Source organism: Anticarsia gemmatalis, chromosome 3, assembly GCF_050436995.1.
Source record: "Anticarsia gemmatalis isolate Benzon Research Colony breed Stoneville strain chromosome 3, ilAntGemm2 primary, whole genome shotgun sequence".
NCBI classification, from domain to species: domain Eukaryota; kingdom Metazoa; phylum Arthropoda; class Insecta; order Lepidoptera; family Erebidae; genus Anticarsia; species Anticarsia gemmatalis.
This window is the reverse complement of record NC_134747.1, coordinates 12,552,568-12,580,282: the sequence shown is the minus strand read 5'-3', so window position 1 is coordinate 12,580,282 and position 27,715 is coordinate 12,552,568. Positions and strand designations below refer to the sequence as shown.

The following is a 27,715-nucleotide window of genomic DNA, read 5'->3' as shown; positions in this document are numbered from 1 at the left end:
ACATTAACATTCCGAGCAGTATCAATGCACAATACTGGAGAGAGGGACCTAAATGATCCCTCTATTGTGAAGAACACAAATCGTCGATGCAGATTACAAAGGTCCCTACGGAGTGAACAGCCGGCGAGGAAAGCCTCCCGATCCCATTGTGATGAGTTCTTTGTCTTATTCGATAAGGTACGAGTGATGAATGACAGCGAAGCTACCGTAAACGATCCTTCTATTGAGGAAAAAACGTTAGAATTTGTTCAACGCAAACATAGAGACGTTCAATTACTTTAAAAGGTTGACGATGGATTAGCCGTCGAAGTCGACTCAAATTAGGTACATTGTGAGTTTTTTGAACAAATTGTATTACTGGATTGACTTTGAGAGATTCAGGATTATCGTCTAGTCTGTTATCTTGTGAAAGTTTATCCTTGCTTTTAATTTAATTCGATGTTCAATTGATGTTATAGTTGGAACACATTTTGTACGTAAATGATAATGTATTTTACTGTCAGGTGTTTTGTGTGTGTTTCCTGTGTATTAAGCCCATTGTGGTAACGCATCAGATTGGTAAAATGTGTTCGGATTATTTGAATGTAATTAATTTTGTATAATAGGTATTGCTTTTTGAAATAGCTTATAATGGTGCATTTGTATTCCAATTTAAAATTATGTCAATGTGTTTTGCTAATTATTGTTAATTTTATTTTATCCGTGCTAAGTTTTTGATAATAGGCTTTTATTAAATTTATGCGAATGACAATAACATTTAATCGCAATATCTGTTACACGATATTTTTGACAAAACTTGTAAAAAAATCTTTATCCTAAATAAGTTTAATAAAATTTCTCAACATTATTCTTAGTCGTATAAATAAATCAAAAAACTCATTCAAAGTTAAACCAAAAGTTAAACATCACAATATTTTAAGCCCGTCTCAGTAATCTTGTAAATCTGAATGCAAAACTTCAAAGCTTACACTAACATTATCATAAAACCTCTTTATACCATTGTTTGATTTATATTTACGTAACTTTATACGTTTCAGTTTCAAAGCAAATTGAATGAAGGCAACTTTTCAACGTCAACTATTTCTTTTAAAGAAATCTGCTCAGTGTATTCTATATCATTTTTATATAACGTTAGCGGTTAGAAGGAATTTGTCTTAAGAGGGTATATACATGCAAACAACGGACACAAATTACATTTAAACCCGAATCTACTATTTATGAATCAGTCAATATAATTGAAGACGACAATATAATTGAAACAATTATAGCATCATGTTTAAACTGCATGCTTGAGAGTTATTTAACGTTCTTGAAAAGATGCAAAGTCCGCAGCGCACCATGATTATCATCGCCAAATTCAATCCCTAAAATTTAATGTCCTTTATTTCTAAAAGACTCATCCAGGCGTAAGACAGTAATAGGTTTTTGATTTTCAAAGTAGAAACACAACCAAAATACTGAACTTTCTTTGTGAGTTTCTTACTATATTATGGCTACATAATTGCTTATACTTCTAAGAATTTGCAAACATATTCGTTCATGTCTTTGACCGCCTTAACAACATATCTATGTATACTATTAACATGAAAATAAATAAGAAACATAATTGGGTCGTCCCATTTTGCTTGACGTAACCAATCTTCGTTTGATTTATACAAATTCCGTGACATTCGCAAATATACGTACTTATGTGTTCTGAATATCAATTACGTCATCAATTTATGTGTCTTTAAATGTCTTCGATGTTACTTAGCGCTATGTACTATGTACGCTATACATACATAAAAAACACTCATTTTTTCCTATAAGGGTAAGCAGTGACCAAAAAAACGCCACTTGCTACGAGCCCTACAAACTTCCCTTGTTTCTTGTAGTTCATTCACATCTATACATGTCATACAGGACCAACGGTAATATGTGCTTAATTATAACATTTATATATTTAATACTTATGGAAATATTTGGCGCCCCGGTGAAACATACACGAACCATATCGGTGATATCCTTTAAAAAGTTTAGGGACGTAGTACTCGTAACTGGCGGTCCTGTTTGACAACATGGTTAATTGTGAATGATGCAAAATAAGTTTTAAAGGGGAGCTTCTTAAATGTATGTGAGCTAAGCGGCTCCGTGCTTTGAAAAGCACATTAATTGTCAGTCCTGGTGTATCTATTATCATTAATGTAACTGTTAAGCCATGTTACAGATTTTCGGCAGGCTTAAACAACTTTGACACTAGATTGACCTACACGATAGATAATAATAAAATTGCACATGATAGTAGATACTAAACTGCAACAAGATATCACAGGAAGTATTCACAGTCACTGTAACCTCATATTCTACTACCAAATCGCGGCAAAACCTAGTTAAGATTTCCCTTCGCGAAACGGATGTGTCTCATATTCTCAACGAAATTAAGTGGTCAAACGTTTAATAGAATAATATCATGCTTTGTACATTATCATGCTTTATTGAATGACTGGCGTTCGTTAATTGTGGGCTGGAAGTGTCACTTAGTATGAGTTAAGGAAATTAATTCTGGGAAACTTTGTGTTATGTTTTTAAGAAGTAAGTGTTTAAAGTTGGAAATGCTACTTGTATGATGACTTAGTTAAGTTATATTATAATATCTACAAGATATACCCACATAGATATTAACGCCTGTTAGGTCTGAAGGTATAGGTAGAGATGTATGATATAAACACGTTTGTATATTAACGAAGTTTTTCCCATGTACCACAGAGTGAGCCTATTGCCATATATAAGTATTTGGCACTTTATCAAGTCTAGGCTCCAATTGAGAATATTTCAATACTAGCTGACCCGCGCAACTTCGCTTGCGTCACATAAGAGAGAATGAGTCAAAATTTTCGCCGTTTTTGTAACATTTTTTGTTGCTACTCCGCTCCTAATAGCCGTAGCGTGATGTTATATAGCCTATAGCCCTTCTCGATAACTGGGCTATCTAACACTGAAAGATTTTTTCAAATCGGACCAGTAGATTCTGAGATTAGCGCGTTCAAACAAGCAAACAGACAAACTCTTCAGCTTTATAATATTAGTAAAGATAATTAAGGGAAGCCAAATAGCACTTTGCCTTTATGTATGGGACTTTAAGTTCAGCAGTCGGATACACAGCATATTATTACTAACATAGAGTTTTCAACAATAAACGTTTTTACTATTGCGGTAATGTTTTTATAATGTCTAACGTTATTTAAATCTCTTATAGAATAAAAATACATTGATATTTCAATTGTATTTCTAGCAATAAAAGCTAGTATTTCTAAGTGTTATTCAATTTATCTCAACATTCAATAAAATCTCTACTACGTATCGTAATACTACAAGTACCAATAAAACATTATTTAAGGATATAAGTCATTGTTATAGATTTTCTCGTACGATTTTTTCAACGATATTGCTTTTAGAGGAACATTTTGTGTGAAATTATGTTTAAGAATGTCTTTAAGTGCTATCTTAATAGGCGTGATAAAATATATTTGTTGTCAGTCGTAGAAATTAAGGTTCATAAAACTTAAGTAAGTTTACCATTCAGTTTGTGACGTTATATGCGTGTATTCAAAATCATGATATTGAACATCGAGATGAAAACTTGCATGTAGCGTTGAATACGTCTCCTCCCCATAATTGGCCAGCGAAATAGACTCAATGCCTAACTTCACCCTCATTCCTGGCGGAGAATCTTGTCCAGGGAGACAATAAAAAAAGTGATTCATAAGCTTGGAAAATGATTAGCTGAGAGTTTTTTGTGCAAAAATGAGACAAAAGAATAGAAAAAGCTATTTCTAAGTCTAGAAACGGATTAGCTTAGGTTTGTTTGGGCAAAAAACTAATTTTAATACCTTTTCTAGCCAGCGCTTTCTCAAATATAAGTAACAAAAATCCCACCCTTAAATTGAACCCTTGACCTCTAACAAACAATGCAATATAACAGCTGGCCAGCAGGCGCAGCCGTAAAGCACACTAGTATAATAAAACGCTACAAACTAATAAAAGTCAACAATTCAACATGTCTGTCACATGTGTCTACAGATATAAAAGAATATGTTTTATTTACTAAGGACAATGAACTAGGCTAGTTTTTGATATAATTTTTATTAAATCAGTTTGGTAGTAATAAATGTTTGGTAAGTAAAAGTTAATTTTTGTAACTTGATGGAGCGTATGTCGAGAGCTATGAATTTTGACACGGCTATTCGGCAGTGTTTTAGGTTCGATTCCTGTCCACAACAAATAAATATTATTCTATTTTGTGATGCACACATTCTTTAAAGCTTGATGGTAGATTCAGAATATAATTTGTGTTTTTTGAACATTTGTGACGGAACATTGATTGTCACCCAATGTCTTCTAATTTATTACAAAGTCAACGAATTATGTTGTGGTAATTTAAAAAAAACTAGTATGATCTCATTCTTGATAATTTATCAAAAAAAATATCATCTTAAAAATGATATACATATTTTGGATTGCAGAAGTAACAAATCGACTTAAAAATAGAAATACAAACAGCTTACAAAATTCCTCGATTACTTCACACAACATTACTAACGTAATAACGAGGTAATTCGACTTTTGTGGTCGTTTCAAAAAGAGAAATAAATCACTAACGACCACGACTAGGGACTTGTCACAATACATTGACAAAATGACTTCGTACTCAATTAGAAAGTTACTAAAGTTTCTCACGTCATCGTGTTGGTAATCATCAGTGAAAAATGAGTACTTAGGTACTTTTATGAGTATTTCTGGAGATAATTTTAAATCTGCTGTGAAGTTCAGTAAATATCTAAAGATTTTGTCACAAAGACACAAACCAATCCAGATTAATGATGGCTTTCACACTGTACCTAAAAATATAACGTTTCCAGTTGATTTCACAAAATACCTGAGTCAATTTAATTCAGTTCGTCATACAAAATGTCAAATCCCCATCAGAATAAACTAACGATGCTTTGATCAACATCCGCAATCAGGTTGAGACTAGCAGAAGCAGCAATCAATATCACACTGCTGGGTAAGGATCTCCTCTCGGAATGAGAAAGGGGTTAAGCCTTGAGTCCACCACGCTGGCCAACAGCGGGTTGGAACTCAACTGCATTTACCATTACTTAAATAATCTCCCCATAAAAATCTTAACCCACCTCTACTCGTCTAACGCCTCGAACCGTGTAAACGTGTTATAACAAGCGTCAAACAGTTAATGTAACTATAATACCAAGTTTAAGGCTAGTGGGTGATAAGTGGGAGACAATTTACGACAATTTACCATTACATTTCATTGTAATTGTTTGATTGTGACACGCTTTGAGAACGTTTTGAAACGATTCAAGTTAATCGTAAACGGACAAATGATAAAGTATGCTGTCTCTTTTAAGAATGTGTAAACTTTATTTGTAAAAAGACTGATTGCCCAGAAGTCTAAGGTTTTTCATCTCTTCAATGTAAACATAGTTCGAATTCTAGACACCTTACCTTAGACGAAATTGAGACCTTAAAGTTAGGTATGTGTGTGAAAACACAGCTAGTAGCAGATGAAGTAGTTTTTATAAAAGACGTTGACTGGTTCGATCTAAATAAATAAATGATTGGATTTCTATGATATCACAAGAAAATCCTATTTGAACACTATCATCTATATAAAATGGTCTCGAGGACGTTCATAAGTTTTAATATGTAACTCACTTCAAAAACCAAAACAGAGCTGTATTCTAACTACAATTTATCAACGCTATAACAGGCAACATCAAATTTAATAGTCTCACCTGTCAGCTGAACGTACATAGGTATCAATAAATCGATCGGTGAACCCCTGACACCTGTGGCACCCTTTGAAGGTCCCATGGTCAACATTACGTAGGTACTGATTTAATTTCACCTTTGGCAGTGTTTAACTAAGAAAATGTAGGATGTTTGAAGTAAAGTTAATGTTTGTGTTGAATTGGGAACAATATTGTTGTTAAGTTTTAAGCAATATTATGTTTTGATTTGGAATGCGGATATTTTTGCGATTTTGCGGCTATAAAATGTTGGTTTTGCAAGAAAAAAGTGTTTTTTTACGGTAAAGTACGTTCAATTTTATTATTGTTACTAGCAATCTCCTTTTTTATATCACTATTTCTTGCAACTGCTGTGGTATTAACTTGAAATATTCTATTCAGCTGACTAAATTGGTATGTTAATTAGGCGACTACACATATTTCGGCCTTGAATTGAACTTCTAATTATAAAACGTTACTCTAGTTTTATATCTTAAACTTGTTATCGTATCTCAAAGTAACCTTTCAAAGAATTATTTTCAATTCACCTTTTTAAAAACTTACCTCTTTACTTAACGTGTTATTTCATACTGTACTTTAACGTGTAAGGAACTGAATAAAACATTGAGTAAAACTTGGCAAATATCACAAAGAAACGCCCACGTTTCACCCACACCAATAAAACTAAAACCCAAACGAAAATAAATGTTACAAAATTTTTACCCTCGATTTTTTCCCTCAAAAAATCACCTCCCGATAAACCCCTTGAAAGCGTTCGGAAAGCGAAAATCGTACCAAATTCCAGTGTAAAATCTTTAAAGGTTTTAATTATCCTAAGTGGAGGCCGAGGGAGTACCGACATCAATCTATTTAATGCGAGTATACCACCTGGCGGAAAAACTATGTATACGTTTGCCACACCATTCATTACCGAGTTAACGAGAGTTTTAGAGCGATGTTTTGGAACTGAAGCGTCGATAAAATGCGAACAAGCTGCAATTTTCGGTTTGCAATTTGGCACGGGTATGAGATCGATGTAGCGCCAATGGTAGATGTCAACAGTGCAATTGGCATGTCGGTTCGAGCAAGTATTTGGAAGCACGGATGTATGTTTAGTTCAATTTTCATCTCATACCTTCGTACGTTGTTTGGGTTTTTTTTACACTTCTGCATAAATTCCTTCTAGTGATTGGTTAGATTAGTCGCATTGACACTTTATTCAAACTTTAAACTTGCATTAAAGAACTCACTCGTTATATTGTAGTTACATTAACTTTCCTCTTTGAATTTGTTAAAATCTCCTTTTACATTCAAAGCATTTTACAGAGCCAACAAAACAAGCACAAAAATGATAAATGCAAATCGTAAATATGAACAAGCGCCAAAGCATTAAGTGCTTCATAATTAATGAATTCATTCGAGCAACTCTTACTTATGATTAGCATGTACTTGCATACTAATTGCTTTGAACCGAACCAACTATCACAGACTTTCACGAGCGTATCGCTAATGACACTTCCCATTGCCGCTTTTATCACTCCCCCGTATAATTAAATAAAACACGAAACGCAACGTACTATAAATAAATTCAAAGAGGTAACCCCTAAATAGGGCGGTCAATGCGCCCTCACGCGCTCTCAAGACGAAAACCCGGCAGATTCCAAAAGTGTCTCCTTCACTCTCCTCTCTCAAATTAAGTAGACTTTTTAAGTTGGCCGGATGAATTTTAAATTGGATTAAGCCCGGGGCCGATCGTGACGGCGCAAAGAGTATGAATGATGACTTTAGAGTATACAGTACACGATATGAAATGTATATCAAATGCTGTCCAAATTATGATGAGCCGTGGTTGTTTGGGAATCCATTCAAGTTGGATATTAGATAAATTGGTAGGAGATAGTTACACAATGATTGTGGAATTGAAGCAATGTATATGTTCCGGTGATATAATTGTATAGTGTGAGGTCCCGTTAGACGCATAGTTGCAACGGTACTATTAAGTGGATTTCCTGGGTTCGGTTCTCAGGCAGGAGTGGAATTTTTAGCGGCTGAGTATTGCTTTTTGTTTGAATGGGAACGAGAGTATATCTTACAGTAATTATCTACATTGATGAGTTTTTGCTATCGTCTATTGGTTCAATTTAAGTGCAAAGTGGTTGTATCTGATCTTTACGGCTTATAGATGTCTGTTTACAGTGAAGTTGTAATGAAAATGAGTCGTTTAGAAGTGCAATGCGTGATAGTAATTAATTAACAGTTTCAAAGCAAATCTATATTTAAGCATAAATTTTTATTTTAATAAAACGAGTCAGGGACATAAAAAGGTACATCAGTTTCCAAACATTAGTACAGACAGACAAACAAATAATTCTTCTATCAGAATCAATAAATAACTAGTTTAAACCTCACAAACTTTACCGAATAGAGCTCACAACGAATGGATTCTAAAAACTCGGAGCCACTAGTTTGGAACTATTCCAAATTGTGTGACAATAACGCAGTTACGTTACACGTCAAAAATGCATCCATTTTACAATAAAATAGTCCAGTTTTTAAAACTTTTATACTAAATTTTTGACGTCATTTTAGAATCTAATATCGTAATCAAAATTTACAGTTTAGAAGTTTATGTTTAGGTAACATAAACGAATATAATATGTACATATAAACCGCAAAAAACATAGAATTACATAGAATTTCCTAAGGTTGCAACAATGATATAATAGTTATTAAAGTTACGCGTTTCTCACAAAAAATAAGAGGAATATTTTTACACTCACGTTCTAAATCAAGGCGAAACAGATATAATGTACAATTGAATTGCTCTAAGATATAACTTATACACAAAACCCTTGTTAAAGTACATTTTATGTAAAGGCAGACAGACTGTAGCTCGATTCTCTCTACTGCTATTGACTACCGACAACCGACCTGTCATCGAGAAATTTTGTATGAAAATCTGATCAGCGCCTCTGACGGGCGTCGTAAGAACTATTTTGGCAGTACATTCTAAACAGTTAGTAGTACCGACGTACAGAATCGCGCTACTGAGGTAAGTGTACCTATAGTCTCTGTAGCCTTATATACTCCAGTGAAGTTCAAAAATAAATTTAAAAAATCAGTTACAAAATAACTGTGTATTTGTAAACAAAACCCTGTAATCAAACTCGGGCATGAAACCCTGTCTATTTACATCGGTATAAATGTTTACACTCTATTAAAAGCGTAGTAGTCGAGGTGGCCTACAAATGTCAACGTGACCTGTTTCCACGGCGACATTTACAGCTTGCAGCGCGAATCTATGTATAATTATGTAGGGATTAGGAAAGTGAGAAACTTTGTGAAATATTGGTTACATTGGTCGTTCAAAATTACGAGATTCTTGTATGAGTTGAATAGCTGAATTTTATGTTATAGAAACTAGATTAACTTGACAATGGGTAGGTACAAGATAATGTCAAAATAGCTGACGATTTATTTTATCATAACTTTTAAACTCTCGCGTTGCATGTTTAATGTATAATAGAATACGGGAATTAACGCGAACACGCATTTTACCTTAAAGTATATTTTAATTACTAGTTATTTACCTAACTTACCCCTTAACTTTATTTCGGTTTCTGCTTGAGTTAACTTCGCATTAGTGGTACATTTATACTGCACGCGTGATGATACGACACTAGAATCAAAAATATATGGGAGTAACTCCCGGTTTCTGAGTACATTTAACGATAGTTTATCAATTCAATAGCGTTTTTTATATGAGTTTAAACTTTATTGAATAGGTTAACTACCGTTAAATGTACCTCAGAAACCGGGGGTAAGTGCTAAAATATTTTGAAAGGTTAGTTAGTAAAAAATTTTGTAACCTAGCAATGAATGGCAATGGCAGTACCTAGTTATCTCAAGTCAAAAACTTAAACGAGTAAATAGCGGTGGCTTTAAGTACATTAAGTTATTAAAGTACCCCAAAATCTAGTCTATCAATGCTTACTCAAGACATCGAAATATGTACCTAACTATATACATAACATACATGAGTACAGTATCGCATCACTAATTCCGTCCATTAGGACCCGTATCAGAGTTAAATACATCCGCGGCGCACTTTATACTGTTGTACAGATGTTACCCACACAGGAAACTATTATATCATTGTTGCAACCTTAGAAAATTGCACTTAATTACCAATGAGTGGTAGGAACGTGTATGTAATTCTGTTTTTTTGCGGTTTATTGCAAGACATATTATAGAACGTAAGTAAGGTGTATCAAAGTAATATTCTTAATAAAAATTCTTATGCATGTTTCAATTGAAAATTCAAAGTATTGTGCCTCATTTTCAGTATTTAAACTCAGTTTATTTTAGATGTTGCAAACGATAGCCGGATTCTCTACTAATATCGACTAACAGCAACCGCCTAGCTATCGAAAAATTGTGTATGAACATCTGATCAGCACCTCTAGCGGACGTCGTAGGAACTATTTTGGCAGTACATTTTAAATATTAAACTTTCGATACTCGATGGTACCGACTGTAGAGACAATCGTGCTACAGTTCGTGAAATATGACTACATTCTTCAATCTTTCTTCTACCAATAGATTCATGTCTGTTATATATTTTTATTTTTATATTTTTGGGAATAAAACCATCATACCGTAGTAGTAAAACCAAAAGTATATGATTTCCATTTATTTCAAAGCTATAAGTTGAGCCATTCAAAGTTTTCACCACACACAAAACTACATTAAACTATTGTTTAAAATAATCCTACGTAACTTCGTATTTTAATTATGCATTTCGGGAACTTTCGTATGAATTCGACACGTAAATAAGTTTAAATATACGCTATAGAGTGCAGAAAGCACTCAAATCATTTCATACTGAGACTGTCGTTATAACTATCTTAAAATCACCACAACAAAAACACGCCCAACTCAACCACCCATATTATTTAAACCCGTCTTTCAAAAGTTAATACCAAATAGCTAATCAGGCAGGACAATGTTTGTACCGGATCCCGGGATAAATACCCAAATCCCGGGGGCCGGGACGGACACGGGACTAATGTCGCGGGCACCGGACAAATAGAGCGTTGGATTAGAAGCCTTGATTAACTAATCCCGGCGTCAGCCATTTAGTTATGCACCCCTCTAGTTTCAAAAGATTGGGTGATTTTTCCTATGACATTAGGTTTGTGAGAGCAATAATGGAGTATATGGCTAGCTTCTAAAAATACTTGTAAGGATAATACATAGCTATATGCTAAGAACTTGCCTAAGGTATATGTATTTTATACCTAATATTTTAATGTAAACTTTATACATAAGAATGATAACATATAGAAAAAAAATAATAATCACTCATTTGATATGATCAAAAATACTAGCCTGTGACGTCATATGCGTGTATCTACGTAAAAAAAAAGATTTTTCGACATTTCATAAAACGTATTTGATTTGATAATAGTCGAATACTCTATTTTGTCGAGGTCGTTAGACTTTGGACCATATGTGAAGAACAAAAAATGATACAAGATCATACTAATTAATTTGAGATTAGTCGGTCATTGACCCTGGGTCTAAGGTTGAAAACTACGTTAAAGTCTGGTAAAAAATTTCGTTGTCAAAATTTTAACGCTTGTTTGATTTTTTAAGTTAGTGGCTATTATATTCGATATTCTTTTATGAATAATGTTATTATAATTTTGAAGCTGTGAATAATAAAATGTACTTCTGATGGAAATATTATTACCAGATCTAATTTTATTAAAGAGAATAAAAATAAAGATTTTATACATGTTTTATTTGGATACAATTATTTCGCTAAGCCATTTTAGAGGATACTAGCTTTCCGCCCACAGCTTTGTCTGCGTGAAATTTCACCTCCTTGAAATTTTCAAAATTTGTCTTAGTGTTCCTCTAAACTTCCTAAGGAATCTTAATACCAAATTTTATCGTTCTGGGCTCAGTAGGTTTAGCAGTACCTCGTCGAGGGTCATACCTATAGCTACTATTCGCTACCCTCTAAGTCCTGGGTCCCCTCAGGGCTGTACCGGACTCATGTCCGGAACTAATGTCACAAGCCACCAACAACCACTCACAGAGCTGATTAGCTAATCCCTTGTCAGCCTGTTTTGCTATGCACCCCTGCTATTTACAGAGATTGGGAACCTTCCGTATATAATTAATGTATATGTCATTAGTATGGAGAGATATTGTTATGGGATGGACAATGGACATTGGACATGTTGTTTCTTGCTTGCTAGGAGCTACATATTTAGTTAAAAAGCAATTCTGGCAAGCCTTGCTGACTTATTTCCAAGACAATTGAAACATCTTAACTTCATAGCATTTATTTCATAAGCCTAAATTTAGAGTATTGTTTTAAAACGGCAAGTTATTGGTGCCTATTACGGCACTATAGTCCTTTAATGTAATCCTGTTATCTACAAAATTCAATGGGTAGAAATAGGGAACATCCTGAGCTACATCAAATGAAATGTCACATAAATTATACTTTTGAGTTTAGTAACCTTTATACTGCATACGACCGGCTCAATTCAAACGCATATAAATATTATTAAGTAATCGTGATAATTACCTGATTTTATAATACAATGTTACACCAAACGCAGAATAGTAATGCAATTACACGCTTAAAAATTAAAGATTAGGATACCTTAATTACACGCTTGTACTAGATACATCAATGCAGTTATAATTTCGCTAATAACCAATTCCCCTCTCATATCGAGAGAAGACCCAGGCCCAACAAAGACACCAATTTATTTGTATACCAATCGGTTGAAGACGAAAATATACCCAGTAAAAACACCAATCTGTAGCAACAAAAAATCCCACGACAATTCACTCATAATCTACATCATAGTACCACAAGTCCACTTTAGCTTCATTTCTTCAGCGAGGCGCGGTCCCGCATAATGCGTTGTACGTTGCATGAACATCGCCTCGACGTAATCATATGCGATGCGACGCCGTAATTAACGCGTGCGACGCGTGTGGCCTGTGGGAAAAATTACATATTGTTGAGAAAAAATATACTGTGGTGTATTTTTTTTTGAGAAGAATATTGGATAGGTTACGTTTGAGTTTTTTTTTCGTGTGGTATTGTTTCGTCTTAATTAGTTGGTGTTTTACTCGTTATTGTGGAAAAGTAAGATATTTATCAGTTCTTATTTTTTGTAAAGGTACTATAAGATTTTGATGCTCGGTTTCTTCTGGAAGAATGGAAAAAATAGCTTTTTTATTTAATGTTTTAAGTTTTAAAACTAGCTTATTTGTTGTTAGTTCGTCATTAGATAAGACACGTATTTAACATAATATTTAAAAAAAATTGTGTACTTTTTCCAAGTTAAGAAAAACACGACGTCTGCATATTGCCAAAGATATAAATATTTCTTTAACGGTTTAAAATATATTAACAAAGCCTATTTGATATACATTTACGTACAATATATTAAACTTCACTTACTTAGATATTCAAGAAAGTGTAATACCATGTTCTAAGAATAAAAAGCTTTTGGTATAGTTCAAGACTTTGCAGCTCTACTCAACAAACCTGTACACTTTTTCCTAGAATTTAGACATAATAGATGCGAAAATAACTAAGAAAATTTCTAGCCTTTGTAAATGAGTGAAAGTTAATAATAATAACCCTCCTGTTAACGCGTGTAGTAAAATCCATACTAATAGTATAAAAGCCAGTCGGTCTGTTACTCTTTCACGGTTATACCACTGAAAGGATTTGTATACAATTTGGCATATCGATATTTAAAACCCGAAATCAAACATAAGCTTCTTCTATTTCTAACAAAACAGGTGGATAGAACCTTGTAATCTGTAATACTTACTACTAAACGGTTACCCATCAAAAGACATGCCGCGACATAGGTTGCTTACCTCACATCACTTATCTTCTAATTGAGTTGACTATAAGCGTCTCAAAGCGTGTAATCATGTCATCATGTAAGACATACCGACCTAATCCTAATCTCTTGTCTGACTCAAGATTGATATAATTAGTCAAGGCATTACTTTTAATGTTTTATGTTTATTATACATACATACATAATATCAAGCCGGTTATACGTGAAGCTGTAGGTATTAGTGAAAATAGTAATTATTTAATTTAATCTCATGTAATTAAAAGGGGGCCAACCTATTGTCTGTTGCGACGCTTCGAAACTCCTTGGAAATGTCTGATGTTTCAGCTCCTGTTACACTGGTATAATAGTCAATTCGTCATTATTTTTATCAATTGCAAAATGCATTACATTTCTATTGCGACTTTACTGCAACTGTAATGTGTGTTGTAAATGTGTGTTGGAGATTTTTTTGTAAAAAACTTAAACTGCATAATATAGCAATCTGCAATTTAGTCCGACCATTGCCAAATAACCTTCGAACAATATCTCTATCTTCACTCACAAGGATCAGAAGTGTCATCAATCTGTTCGTATAAATGTCTTCTTAAATCTAATCCAGTTGTCAATCATAGCGAAATTTTCAACATTTCCCCATCTTCCGGCGCCGGGGACGCTTAACGAGCCTACCGTTAATGTGCTTCAGGGGGGACCTTGTGAGTAAACAATATCTCAAGTATCATATCTATATTTGTGTGTGAGAAGCTGGTAGTGGTTGGGTTAAAAATAAGATTATTACTTTCCTTTGAAAGTTTGTAACTCTAACTCTCTTATTTATAAATCTATACTAATATTATAAAGCTGAAGAGTTTGTTTGTTTGTTTGTTTGAACGCGCTAATCTCAGGAACTACTGGTCCGATTTGAAAAATTCTTTCACTGTTTTTGTAACATTTTTCGTTGCTACTCCGCTCCTAATGACCGTAGCGTGATGATATATAGCCTATAACCTTCCTCGATAAATGGGCTATCTAATACTGAAAGAATTTTTCAAATCAGACCAGTAGTTCCTGAGATTAGCGCGTTCAAACAAACAAACAAACAAACAAACTCTTCAGCTTTATAATATTAGTATAGATTCACAGTTCCAATGAAGTAAGGATATTTGGAAAAATGTGGAAATATGTAATTTTTATCATTAGTCATAGGGGTAGGGTAACTAATAGATCCTAATAAAAAAAATCTTGTCTCAAATCTTTCTCAAAAACTGTTATTCTATTTCTGTACTGGTGATTAATAGGAATCTATTGTTAGTTCACAACGTGGGCTCAACACTCGATACTATCGTATTGTTTACTTAGGCACCGATGATGTCATTCAACAGACTTATAGCCGTATAGCCTGTTATAGCCGATGTAGGCTTGCAGATTTGAATATGTAATTTTATTACAGTTTCTTCTAGAATGTTTTTTGTTACGTCATGATGGATTTTTTTATATGTCTGCTGTTTATGCTAATGTTAAACTGGATTATTCGAAACATTTGGTGTTAACATTTTGCTACCTATTGTAAGATGATGTTATTTGAAATAAATGACTTTGTCTTGTGTGATTATAATTCTAATGTGACCTTTTTATTTGTTACAGATACAGCGGGGATGACAGTAGTTCTTACACTAATATCTTGGTAAGTTTCTTTACAATATAATATTAATAGTTAAAGCTAAAAACCGTAAATAAATACCAAAATCTGTTTTGTACTAAACTAACCCAAAACCTCCTTGCACATTTCATTCACTAAAAGCACAAAATTTAAAAGTAAAACAAAAAAAAATACGAATACCACTATCTATCGCAAAGCGTCCCACTTAGCCTCAATTTAAAAATAGAACACCAATAATGGGGTAATAGTGTGCATAATCTTTACGAAATCTCGCACGGCGCATAAAACGATAGTCGCGACATTTCTCGTTATCTAGCGTTCGTTCTTCGGGCGTTCGGCGCAAACGATTCGGAAAATCGAACGGAGTCGGCCCGTGTCGACTTCCATTACCGGCATTAGAGTGTCGAACGTTCGTCGCGATCGCTATCGAGTTGCGAGATAGCCCCTCTCGATCGCGGTACGATGATATTCCAAGATTGACGTGATGTGATTTGAATGTTGATCTCGAATCGGGGATTTGTTGAGAATTTTTCGTTCATGTTTTGATTTTTTTGTAATGTAAAATTTGGGGTGAATAGTTGGTTTGAATAATATTAAAAAGTTATTAAGTATTATGGAAAGGAAGGGTTATTAGTTGGTAAAAGGTTTTGAAAGTAATTTGAAGTATCCATTTTAAATCTATTTCATATTTAGGAATTTTCATAAATCATACATACCTAAACTAAAGTTTATAACAAGAATATTTTACATCATATAGAGTTAGTTTCATATAACTTTTTTTATTTATGATACAGCCATTTTGTTGTTTAAAACCGAGCAGTAAATAAAATTACTATCGTTAAACCATTTATCCAACTGTAAAATAATTTTATTTGTACGACAATACAATACCGACTTTGTCAGGTTTAACTCAATAATTTCTGGTTGAAATATCACAAAAAAGACCCCCCTGCGGAAACATTTCGCGATGCACGTCGAATTGCCGAGGGATACAATGTAGATGTCGAGATAGTGGCAACCCTAACAACATAATACTTTAGAACAAAATAAACCTTAAATTAATGGAATAGAATCTATGTTTGGATGCGTTTTCTAATAGGGCTGCACAAACCTCATGGGAGACAATAGGAAATATCGAATTTGGTGTTTCGCTTCCTTGCAAATTTCGTTCGCAATTTAAAACGCTTCCTGAATCACTGAAGTAATTTTGTCGATCGTTTATTGTTAGCTGCCAGTTATTAAATTATTTTATGTATAATTTAATAACATATTAATTACTTTTTAAATCAAAGTTTTTTTCTCATTCACAAAGTTTTTGCAGTTCTACTATTCATAGTGAAACTTCAAAATGTCTCTGCAGTGCAGATATGTACTAGTGTAAGCTACTGCGGACCTCGAGGTCACAGATTCGATTTCCGAGCAAAGCAAAATGTTACTGTATTTTATCAATTTCATGCACGTTCCCTAAACGTGTAACCAAGAGCTATAACAGAGATAAGTAGCATTTTTTGGTGCACTCTGCCTTTAATACCTTTCCATACAAGAACTAAAACAGAACCTTGAATTTAAAAAAATACTTACAATATATAGTTAAATCATAACAATTATTTACACAATATAATACCAAATTTCTTTTACCTCTTTCTACACATTTCAAGTACATTCTTAAGCATGTTTCATTCAACTTTTAACACAAACAATGCGTAATACCTACGTTAAATGAATGAACGATGATTAACAAACTCGTCACAGACCACAGTGATGACGCTGCGATGTTTACCGCGAATTCCTTTAAAGAGGTCGACTGATAAGTACTTAGTTTTGAATATTTTAGTAGTAATACTGTGCCTAGAATTATTTCTATTGGTTTTAGAATCTTTGTATTCAATCTATCTATTGTATGGTTAGTGGTCAACCTAGCATCAAAGTTGTTCAAGCCGCCCGAAACAACGTAAAAATAAATTTTATTTTAAGTTTAATAAGAAATTGGACCTTAACTATTTTTAATTTTCACAAAATACTACATGTACTTAGAAAATTCGGAAACTGTTTAAATGTAGCTATAGGTTTAAATGTAGCGGGGTTGATTACTCCTGGATACAGCGTCTTTTGCGCTTTTGCTGCTAAACGGCTGAGCCAATGTAGATGACATTTGGCAGGGTGAAAGATTCATATATTGTGGAGATGGTCGAGATTTTAAAAAAATATTTTGAATAAAATACACCTAATCCAGATATAGTCAAAAGTTTAGCAAATAATTTTTCAAAAACAATACAATTGACCTTCTAAAGCAAATTAAACAACAATTATTACCCGGTTTCGATTCGAAAACAAGGCAAACAAACCCGGTTGACCCGGACAATAGGCGCTTATTGTCTTGCCGGTTATCCGGGGATTCAATCACGGCGCCATTGTTTAGCCTCTCGATGACAAATCCGGATAGTTGTGTGTGACGTCTAACTTTTAAATATTTATGGTCAATTGTCTATACCTGGCTTTGAAAGCATTTGATTTATGGAACTATTGGCTGTGGCTTTTGAGAATTTTGAACTAGATTCTGATTCCCAATAGATTCAATAACATTTTTGTTATTTAAAGACTGATTTTCATCTAAAATATACTATAGTATAATAGCTTTGATATTTGATAGACAGTTACCCGCGCGTTGACTGATGTCTTGAAATATTAACCTTTGTTTTTATTGCTCAAAGAACCAAATTACCTACCTTTCTATATTTGTGTAGTGTTTTGTGGTTTTACCCCGTTTTCCTTCTTCTCCAATATATTATAATAACTTCGACATAATAATATGAACCCGTCAATGGAAAAATCTCTCCTTAAAAACTACAATTTGGAAATAAAACCAACATTACCGACATAAACGCCAATTAAAATACTTTTAAACATTTAAATCACAATTCCATTCATTCACGTGCAATTTATTTTATAAAAAGGTACGTCTTAATAAGCAGCAATGTTGTAACGGAACGGTTTTTTGTTCTGTCAACTTGACGTTTGACATTTCGAATCCAGAACTCGATATTCGAGACCTACAAAAACTTGCATTCGTTCCCTCGTTATGTGTTAAAGAGAATTTATTACGTAATTCTGTGTGAATGGAACGTTCGTACTCGATGTACCATGAATTAAATCGTATTGCGAAAAAACTTATCGATCAGCTTTCGATTTTCGACGTACTCGAACACGCTTTTTGTAATCGAATGCCGTTGTCGCTTAAAGATTTGTTAACGTTAATTATTTTTGAGTAATCGTTCAGTGTGTATCGTAAATTGATTTTTTAATACACTGTTGTAATTGTTGCATAAAATTCGAAGTATGAAGACATACGATATGTTTCGTGACAGGTGTGAAATTTGCTAGTGTTTGTAAACTTGCAAACTACTTCTTTTGTAAAATGAAACAGTTTTGAAATTTGTAGAAGCATATCAAATCTATTGTTTGAGCGTACGTATAGTACAAAAGTATACTTCAAATTGTAAATCAAAAGTCGTTGCTGGCTCGACTCACACATAAGACAAAATGTTTTACATACATACAAAAAATCACGCCTTCAAAAAATCAGACAGAAACCAAAAAACGCGACTTGGTACGCTGGATACTTACGAACTTCCTTTGCATCATCCACATCCACACATTGTCATATAAGACAACCGGTTACGAGTACTACGTACCTGACCTTTTTTTAGGTCATCGCCGATATGATCTATGTAAATTCCAACAAAATTTTGTAAACCCAATAGCACTTTTCCCGAACTGGGAATCAAACCCAACACCATCGCCTTCAGCATTCACAAACACACCATTCACATAGGTTGTTTTTATATTCAATACAAATGTTCTATAACAATAGAGTCCCATAAACACACAGTAAGAAACGCTTTAGTGTCACCGAGTTATAGCGTGCTCTATCTGAACAGTTAATTAGCGCACAGAACTCGCGTGCTCACGAGTATTTTCTAATAAAGTTCCTTACAGTTGCAAGTAGGAAGGAAAGAAATAAACACTCTTTAGTTTAGTTGTGAGATTTTTATTAACGACGTGTTTTGTAGGTTAGTAATTATTGATGTCGTTTATTCTTAATACACGAACTGGTTGGTTGATCTTTCGATCGATAGATACTGTAGCTCGATTCTCTACCACTATCGACATCCGGCTAGCTATAAAAAAATATTGTATAAATGTGATCAGCGCCTCTAACGGGAGTTACAGGAATTATTTTTGATACAGCTTCATTCCATTTCAACGTACTTGATTGTTTCAGTATGTTATTTTGTAAACCTTAATAGTGAAAACACTAAGTATATATTATTATATTATTAGCTTTGATCTGATTGCTACTGATATGTTGTTCACTTTAATTCAGCACAAATTTATCTCCAATTATATGCAACAAGCTAGCGTGCACATACTACATAATATCTTTATCATTACTTTGTTATGTGCAAACTCATTAATTTTAATTTGATTACATGACTCCGTGGGTAACGTTCGAGGTTAGATAATTTAACAATATTTTAGGCATTATTTTGGCATACAAAGCTGCCCAATAATAATTTAAACTTCTAACCTAAATTGCAATAGATGATACAGGAAAAATGAAAAGCTTTTAAAAATTCTTCACAAAGTGAGACAAGAATGTTCTATTCTGCTTATTTATTTTCTAGTATACAACAAAATAGTTCATAATAACAATCTAAGCAATAAATTAACGAATACAGTGATCAGTCATAGTGCAACGTTACGTTCCGGAGAACGCAAGCTTCGCGTGTCGACAATCTATAGTTGCGATCGCTAGGGTTATCACACGCAACAGTGAAACGGAACGTTTTATACTTTATTTTATAATAAGCTTGAACTTTACTAGTTGGGAATACAGGAAATTGTGTGTTGAGTGTGTGTTATTAGTACTATACTTTTGTAGGTTCAAATATGATGTTTAAGGACTTTTTATTTTTCATAGAATTGAACCACAACGCAAATGGTAACGTATTTTTAAAACAACCTCAAATTTTAATATATTCAATATAGCAACCCCTTCTATATTTTGATTCGTCTACACAATTTTTCGAGGAAACAGACGTAAAAATACCACGATCTGTTAGCAATACAGATAAAATAACATTCATATTATTTCAACCAAGCATTCATAATGTATTAAAAACATCGAAACATCAAATGCCGATATTTTTTTACTCGTTTGCAAATTCCGACTTGGAGCTCAAACAAGTGAATTACTTTTGTTGTAAAATAGTACGTTTGACTCACCCCCACTTTACGCTTGCATTGTCACGTGCCCGGAAATTTTTGTTACAGCCCCTACTATGACACATCGAAGTTGAATCGAGTTCGAGTCGCCAACTTTAACTCGATTGACAATTTATTATAAAGCTGCAGAAGGCACGATTTACCTATAGCTTAATTGAAATTTTGGTGTATATCTAAAGAAAAAGGAGCCGTAGCAAATAGGCAACCGTTCGCTGCGTCTGCGAGTAAAATAAATTATAAAATGTTGTATGTCTCTGCCACCCGCGCATCTTGTATATAAGGCTCTCTAGTCTCTACTAAGTTGTTATATCTACTATATGACTTGATTTTAGCATTAAATCCTTGACGTCAAACGTCCAGTCGAAAGGTAAACACATAAGAATTTAAAATATATGCGCATTTTTGAAGTCTTGTTTATACAGTATGCGAAAATTATTGAAAAATCTGTACGTCTGAATTAAAATTTTTATTCAGATAAACCTTTGGATGACATTATAGTTGCACATATTACAGTAGTGAATGACGTTGGACTCTACAAACTTTAACACATTAAACCACCTTCTATTGTAGTACAAAATGTAATACACGGCATACCGTATTTATATTATTTATTATATTTATAGTGTCAGAATCTCTGTTATCATGTATCTTTTCCCTCAAATTGTAAACAATAACCTGTGTACACTGTACTAGAAAGAAACGTCGTTTTTTTGTACAATACAGTCTAGGAATACCACCACATTACTTTAATGTTAGCGATCAAATAAAATAGTAAGGTCAAATCACTAACATTTTTTAGTATTCAATTGATATTTATTAAAACGCAGAGTCATATTTGTTCTAGCTCAAATATTGAACCTTGTGTAAGCAAATATTTTGGCAACTGTTTGTGTTGCCAATTTTCATTGTTTGATTAAAAGTGCATGGCAATGCTTTGTTTTTCTGTTAGTTTATTGTCGTAACACCTACTTTTTGTGGGTGTATGTTTTGTGTGCAAATATTTATTTAATTATAACAAAAAGGCTTTGATTTTTGATAGTTTACTTACGCTTTATTGAATTGAATTTAAAACGGTATTGCTTTTGAAACCTGCAAATGTCAAATAGAAATATAATTTTACACGAATAATTTTGCTTCTAAATCTATGCATGAAATCAATAAATAAATCATCAAAAGCAGTGGTAACACACAGAATCCTAAATATGCATCCCCAAACTTTCACAGATGCGTAACGAAGTGCAAGCAACTCCTGAATATAAAACCAAAAGAAATAACGTATCGCCTCTATAGTTTCAACTCTCAAAGGAATAAAGTCCTATATGCATACAAGAAAACAAATTTACCCGTCCTTTTAGAAATAAATCTTATTTCACCGCACCGATAGTAGGGGTATATTAACAACTCAAGTCACGCGTTCCAAACTTCTTTCAGTGTTGGTATCACCCTCGCCTAGTTACTCGTGAAGGGGCGTCGTCGCCACCGAGCGGCTACATCGATAAATGCCTAATACATTGTTACTTTTCTTCGCAAACTTTCTTTTTTGTTCGTATAAACCCGGCAATAGATTTAGCTGTGGTAGTTTGATAGTTTTGCATGATGGAGAATAGGTGTGTCAGCTGTTCGCCAGGTTATGTGGGTCAAGTGATTGAAACGGGTTGCCATGGGTCTTGGGTACGAGAAATTTTTATTGAGGTTTTTTTGGAAATTCTATCGTGATACAGTGACTAAGCGTGAAATGCAAGAAAATAAGGCGGATTTATAAAGATTTTTCTCGGGTCAATGTTCTAAGAAGTGATGTAAAAAATATTCTGTCTCTTTCAGTGAATGATATAAGCAATCTTAGGAAGTTAGACGTGTCTGTTGCACACAAGATGACAGGATCTATTGCTGAATCAAGCATATTTAGTTGCTTTACAAAATTTATTATTGATAAAAAGGAAGTTTGTAAAGATCGTGCCAAGTGGCATTCTTTGGACTCTGACTACCGCTATTGGGAAAAGGGCGTGATATTATTTTATCCAGTTAACAATACGCACATATAAGTACTGCGGAAGTAAACACACACCTGCGAAGAAACGGTAAAAATGTATAAAAATACCAACAATAACACAAGTAAAGTCGAGAACAGTTCTTAGAACTTTTGGAGTTCTGAGAACAGGAAAACTTGTCGTTTAGTAAAGCTAGTTATTTTCCTAATGAATGGTGTTCTGAGCCTACACATACTTATCTTATTTACTTTGAGTTTAACTCTCTAATCTGTATTTACTTCGGAGATATTTATTTTGAGAATAAAATTAGATATATTTTTGAGACTTTGGAATATTGGTATTGTGTAGTTGATTATTATTTATTTTATCGTTGAATATGAACAATATATTTAACTTAAGTAAGTCATGAATATCATGATAACAAGTGAATAAATACAGAAAAAAGACAGGTTTTAAAAAACCACATTTATCTTACACACTAATTACATTCCAAACTAAAAAGGAACTAAACAAAATAAAGGCAACCACACATCGTCTAAACAGCTGACTACAAAAACTCAAAACAAAGACCACGTACGAAGGTTAAACTGACCGACCACAAAACAATCAGTAGCAACTTGATATCCGAACCCAATAACCACACGCCCACTAATCAAGATGTAAAAACAAATGCCTTTTGAAAACGATGATGTATTATAGCCTTAAGAGTATAAACTAATGAACTTTTAAAAGAGGAAGCTGATTTTGATAATTTTGAGGATGATGTTTTTTTTTGTATGATGAGATGCGTGGGTTAAATAATTAAAGGTGCAAAGGTGTATTTTGTACTTTTATTTTCTAAGTTGTAATAAAGTTTCGTTCGATTTAACGCATTAATGTTATGATTATTTGTAGGTAATTTACTTTATAGGTTATTTCCTAATGGAACCTTTTTTCGTTTTATAAATTAAACGCAAAGTCCATATAAAACTCCTTATACTGTTTATGGTTTATACATTGTTTTTCTTCCGCGAAGATTCGAATGACCACCAAAAGCAGTGGTAGCTGTATGATGACCACTTTGACAGATACAGGCTTGTTTAAGGAATCTTAGAAACCTTTAAATCATAAAACTATGCGATCTTTGATGTATGTATTGACAGTTACCGTTGATAAAGAGTTTACTTGAACAAAAAAAAAACTATTTTTATGGAGGAAACCGAAAGTCGTGACTAGTGTATTCAGGCTAAACTAAACAAAAAGATAGCATTTTTCCTTACAAATATTATCTAGGAACAAATAACCCGTGTTAGTGATAAAGAAACCATCGTTCACGTATTATTACAGAATATGAGCCGAACGCGCCGATAAATAACTTTGTGCTGCGAAAATTCTTTTATTTTTCCTCTAGTAGCCGATATACCGATAGGATGAAAACTCTAGAAGTAGGTATAAGACTACTTTATTGCTTAGCCAATATTATAAACCTTTTGTAAACATATTTTACTTTTTCTGTAGTTATTAGCGTAGTGTTTTTTGGATGGTCGTGATCCTTGCTCCAAAGTTTCTATATCTTCATGAAACTCTAATAGTTCCGGGTCTGATCGTATTTCGCATCCATTATTTGTAAGCTCCACAAATTACTGCTACTGCAAAAGGGCATAGTTTTCTTCTGCGATTTTTTAAATTGTCTTAGTTGTTTTCCAAATATCATTTTTCAGATTCTCTCAGATTTTTCTAGAAGCATCTCGAACTGAAACAATAATAAATTTTAGTTGTACTTTTCTAAAATGTATTTACTTTAAAATAAAAGCAATTAAGCCCCAGACTCCAACTACCCTTTTCTATCCAGAATATGAAAAATACAACTCTAGCACTCATTTTTCATATTGCAAAGCTATTTCTAATTGGACCTGTCACCTCGTACATCGTACAGTTAAAAGTCGAGGACCTTTTAGGCCACCATTTCTCATCCTAGATCAACTAGCAAATGACAAGAGTAATATAGGAGAAGACCTATTATGATTAATATATGGACAGTGACGTGCGCTCTCTACGAGGCACTAATGAAGAATGCTCCCCACCCCGCGCTGTCGCTGGTTATATACTCCCCCCCCTCGCAGTGATTGATGACGTAGCCACAACGTCACAGCTACTAGTACGAGTGATGTGGGTGCGATCATTTATTTAATAACAGCTGTTGTGTTAAATGTATAAAAGATGATCGTTTCTGGGTCAGTGGTGGATGTATTAATAAAACCTTTTGTTGTTTGTTTGCTTTTGTATCCGAAAAATAGGTTACTAAGTTAGTAATGAAATATGTCAGACTGATTTCAATGTTTCGTTCGTGTCAGCCGTTTCCGAGAAATGCAGTCGTAATGTTTGTTTGTAATATTCATAGCTATTGACTGTGTTTAATCGCACAGAATGGAAGCTCCGTTTCATTCTAATGAAAGAAAAGGATAATTGAAAAAAGTTTTGTTTTGCAATTATTTTTTTCCAAATCCTTTCTTAAATGGAGTTCGGAAATGGAGTTGGAATAAACAGCAGTAAACAAAGAATGGTAATAATTGTTTCTTTTTCTCCTTGCATTGTTATGAAACGCTTTGAACAATAAGCACGGGATAATCTTCGGTAATTCAGTAAGCATTAGAATACTCAATACTTACAACTAATATTAAAAATACATTTAAAGAAAATATCTGTTTATACTAATAGCATTAAATAATACTAACCTTAAATACTTAACTTAAATAAATGTCATAAAATAAAAAAAGGAAAGTTATATTCCAAATTTAAACTGAAAAAAATATTCGCGCCAATATAAAATGGCGTCGCAAATCCCACTATCGAATACTATCTCAGTAAATTCAAACACAGAAAAGCTTGCGAAACTCGCGTCGTTTTGATTAATAAGTGCTGTTGACACTTTAATTAACCCAGCTAAAAGTCCCTGCCTTTGTTTCAGATGAATGGGGATACTCAAATGCCTTCACCCTGTGTGAATAGGCTTTTATTTACGCAACTAAGTTTACTTGATCGTTTTGTTTCGAGTTTACCTTCTGGATTTTCTATTAGGTGTTGTCTTGAATTCAACGCTTTATTTCTTGAGTAATTGAGTGGCTTAATTGTATTTAATTAAAGTTTTAGTACTTGGGAAAATAGGCTTTTTTATATGGCTAATTAAATTGTACAAAATAATGTCTGTATAGATCGATGAGCATTCTCAAAAGTCTACATAATGTAACTTGTTTTTATTAACACTATAATTTGCGTTGCATTTTAAAAGAGTAATATTATGCATGTACAGTCACACGTTACACTAATTTATTGTAAATATGAAGGAAAAGACATGATTATTTTCACTGCTTTTTTCAACAAAAGAGCAAGCCGAGTAAAGCCTCAGGCATAAGCCAGTAAGACATAAAGTAGAAACATAATCGTCACAAAACTACAGTGTACATTACAAAGAACAACACTTATTATTCACATCCTGTGTCTCTTAATAGCAAAAATAGAAAAAAAGCCCGCGAAAAAAATAGCCCGCCATTTATAGTATTTCCCTCGTACATACCCATTTAACACTTTTTATAAACAAAGAAAGTTAATTTAAACTGCTCGAAAACTTACTTCATAATAAACGCTATGAAAAAAGTCTAGTATAACGCATAACCAGAACAATGTAAGCAAAGAAGAAAGTTAATTTTGCACAGAGAAAAATATCGTGAAACAAACATGGCCGCCGCTAGTGTTGTACGCACACGATTTTACACTAATTTACATTTTTACGAGCAGCCCCGTTTCGTTGCATGCGACGGGAAAATAAAAAAATATATACACAAAGGAACGACTGACCACGGAGACTTAACGGACTTTTTAAAGCCAATGGAATCGATTCTTTTGTTAAATTTGTGCATTATTTTTGCCTCGATTATCGATGTTCGTATATTTTGAACAAGTAATAATAAGTACAAACAGGCATACTAATTGGATGTGTTCAAATTTCTAGTCTAAATCTATATTGTTATGTTAACCTTGCTATATTAATTATAGCCTATTTAAGCAAGTCTACCTTATTTTGAGGAAGTAAAACTAGTGCGTGGGCATCATTACTTGTTACACAAGGTGTGCTTAGAAACTCTTATACACACTATAGGTACACTAGTTTATACCAAGTTATCTATTATATAAATTGGAGTAAACTAAATTGCCAATCATGTACCAAATTCTTTATTTTCTGATAGTAACAAAACTTTACAATCAGATAACACAATATTTCATGTAACAACGTGTTCTTGTGCCTAAAACAAATAGTTGTTACTCATCAAAACAAGAACTAGCAATTTATTTAATAAAACAATTCTTTGCTACCACAGTTGTTTGCTACATCCAATTTACTTTTCTATTCCTAAGATAATGTTTGCTATCGAATAAATATATCACTGTCATCTAGAATATAGACAAGTAATATAGCAATATTACCTTTTGTGTTTATTAAATGTATTTTCTATGTATAAAACAAAGGCGCGGAAGTTTTTCAGTTATCAATCAACATTTTTATCGTGATCGCGCTAATTCCCATTCGATTTGTCACTCTAACTAGCTTTATATGGATTCACTTATATGTGAGATACGAACTTGAACTGTATGTCAAGGAGATAGAGTTGGTATTTGAATGTAGGTGGTCGCATAAATCTTGCCGCCGCATTGCAATTTAATGACAAGCCCAGATCGAGTCAGACGGCAAAAAATTGTCGCGTCTGCGGTGACGTCATATTAGATTTATAACATGAATATGTCAAATAGATATTTATAGACATTCGAACCAAGTATGAAACCAACTTAATCCCTTGTGAAATTGATATCTTTTTTCATAGAGTATAAGCCCAAAAATGATTTATTCGATATTGCAATTAAATGCTATTATACGCTCGGCCATTAACGTCGAAGCGTAGTGGGCAAAAAGTTCAATAACGAATAAAATATGGGCCTATGATATAATAAAGCAACACGAATGCCTATAAACAAAACTAAACGAGACAAAGTCACATAACTCAATATGAATTGTGTGCATTTAACACGCGACTGGATCGCAAACTATTCGAAGATTGAATCGATATAGCAATGATC

At 33.4% G+C, this 27,715-nt stretch overlaps 1 protein-coding gene across 3 annotated transcripts in view; it reads left to right on the top strand.

Annotated features, from left to right (window-relative positions):
- Nucleotides 1–27,715, top strand: part of LOC142987691 (uncharacterized) — a 397,705-nt gene that overhangs the window by 191,743 nt on the left and 178,247 nt on the right. For all 3 annotated transcript variants that reach the window (XM_076136637.1, XM_076136636.1, XM_076136635.1), the window contains one exon: nucleotides 15,317–15,356. The gene's annotated coding sequence lies outside the window, so the exon portion shown is untranslated. The remainder of the gene's footprint in view (nucleotides 1–15,316; nucleotides 15,357–27,715) is intronic.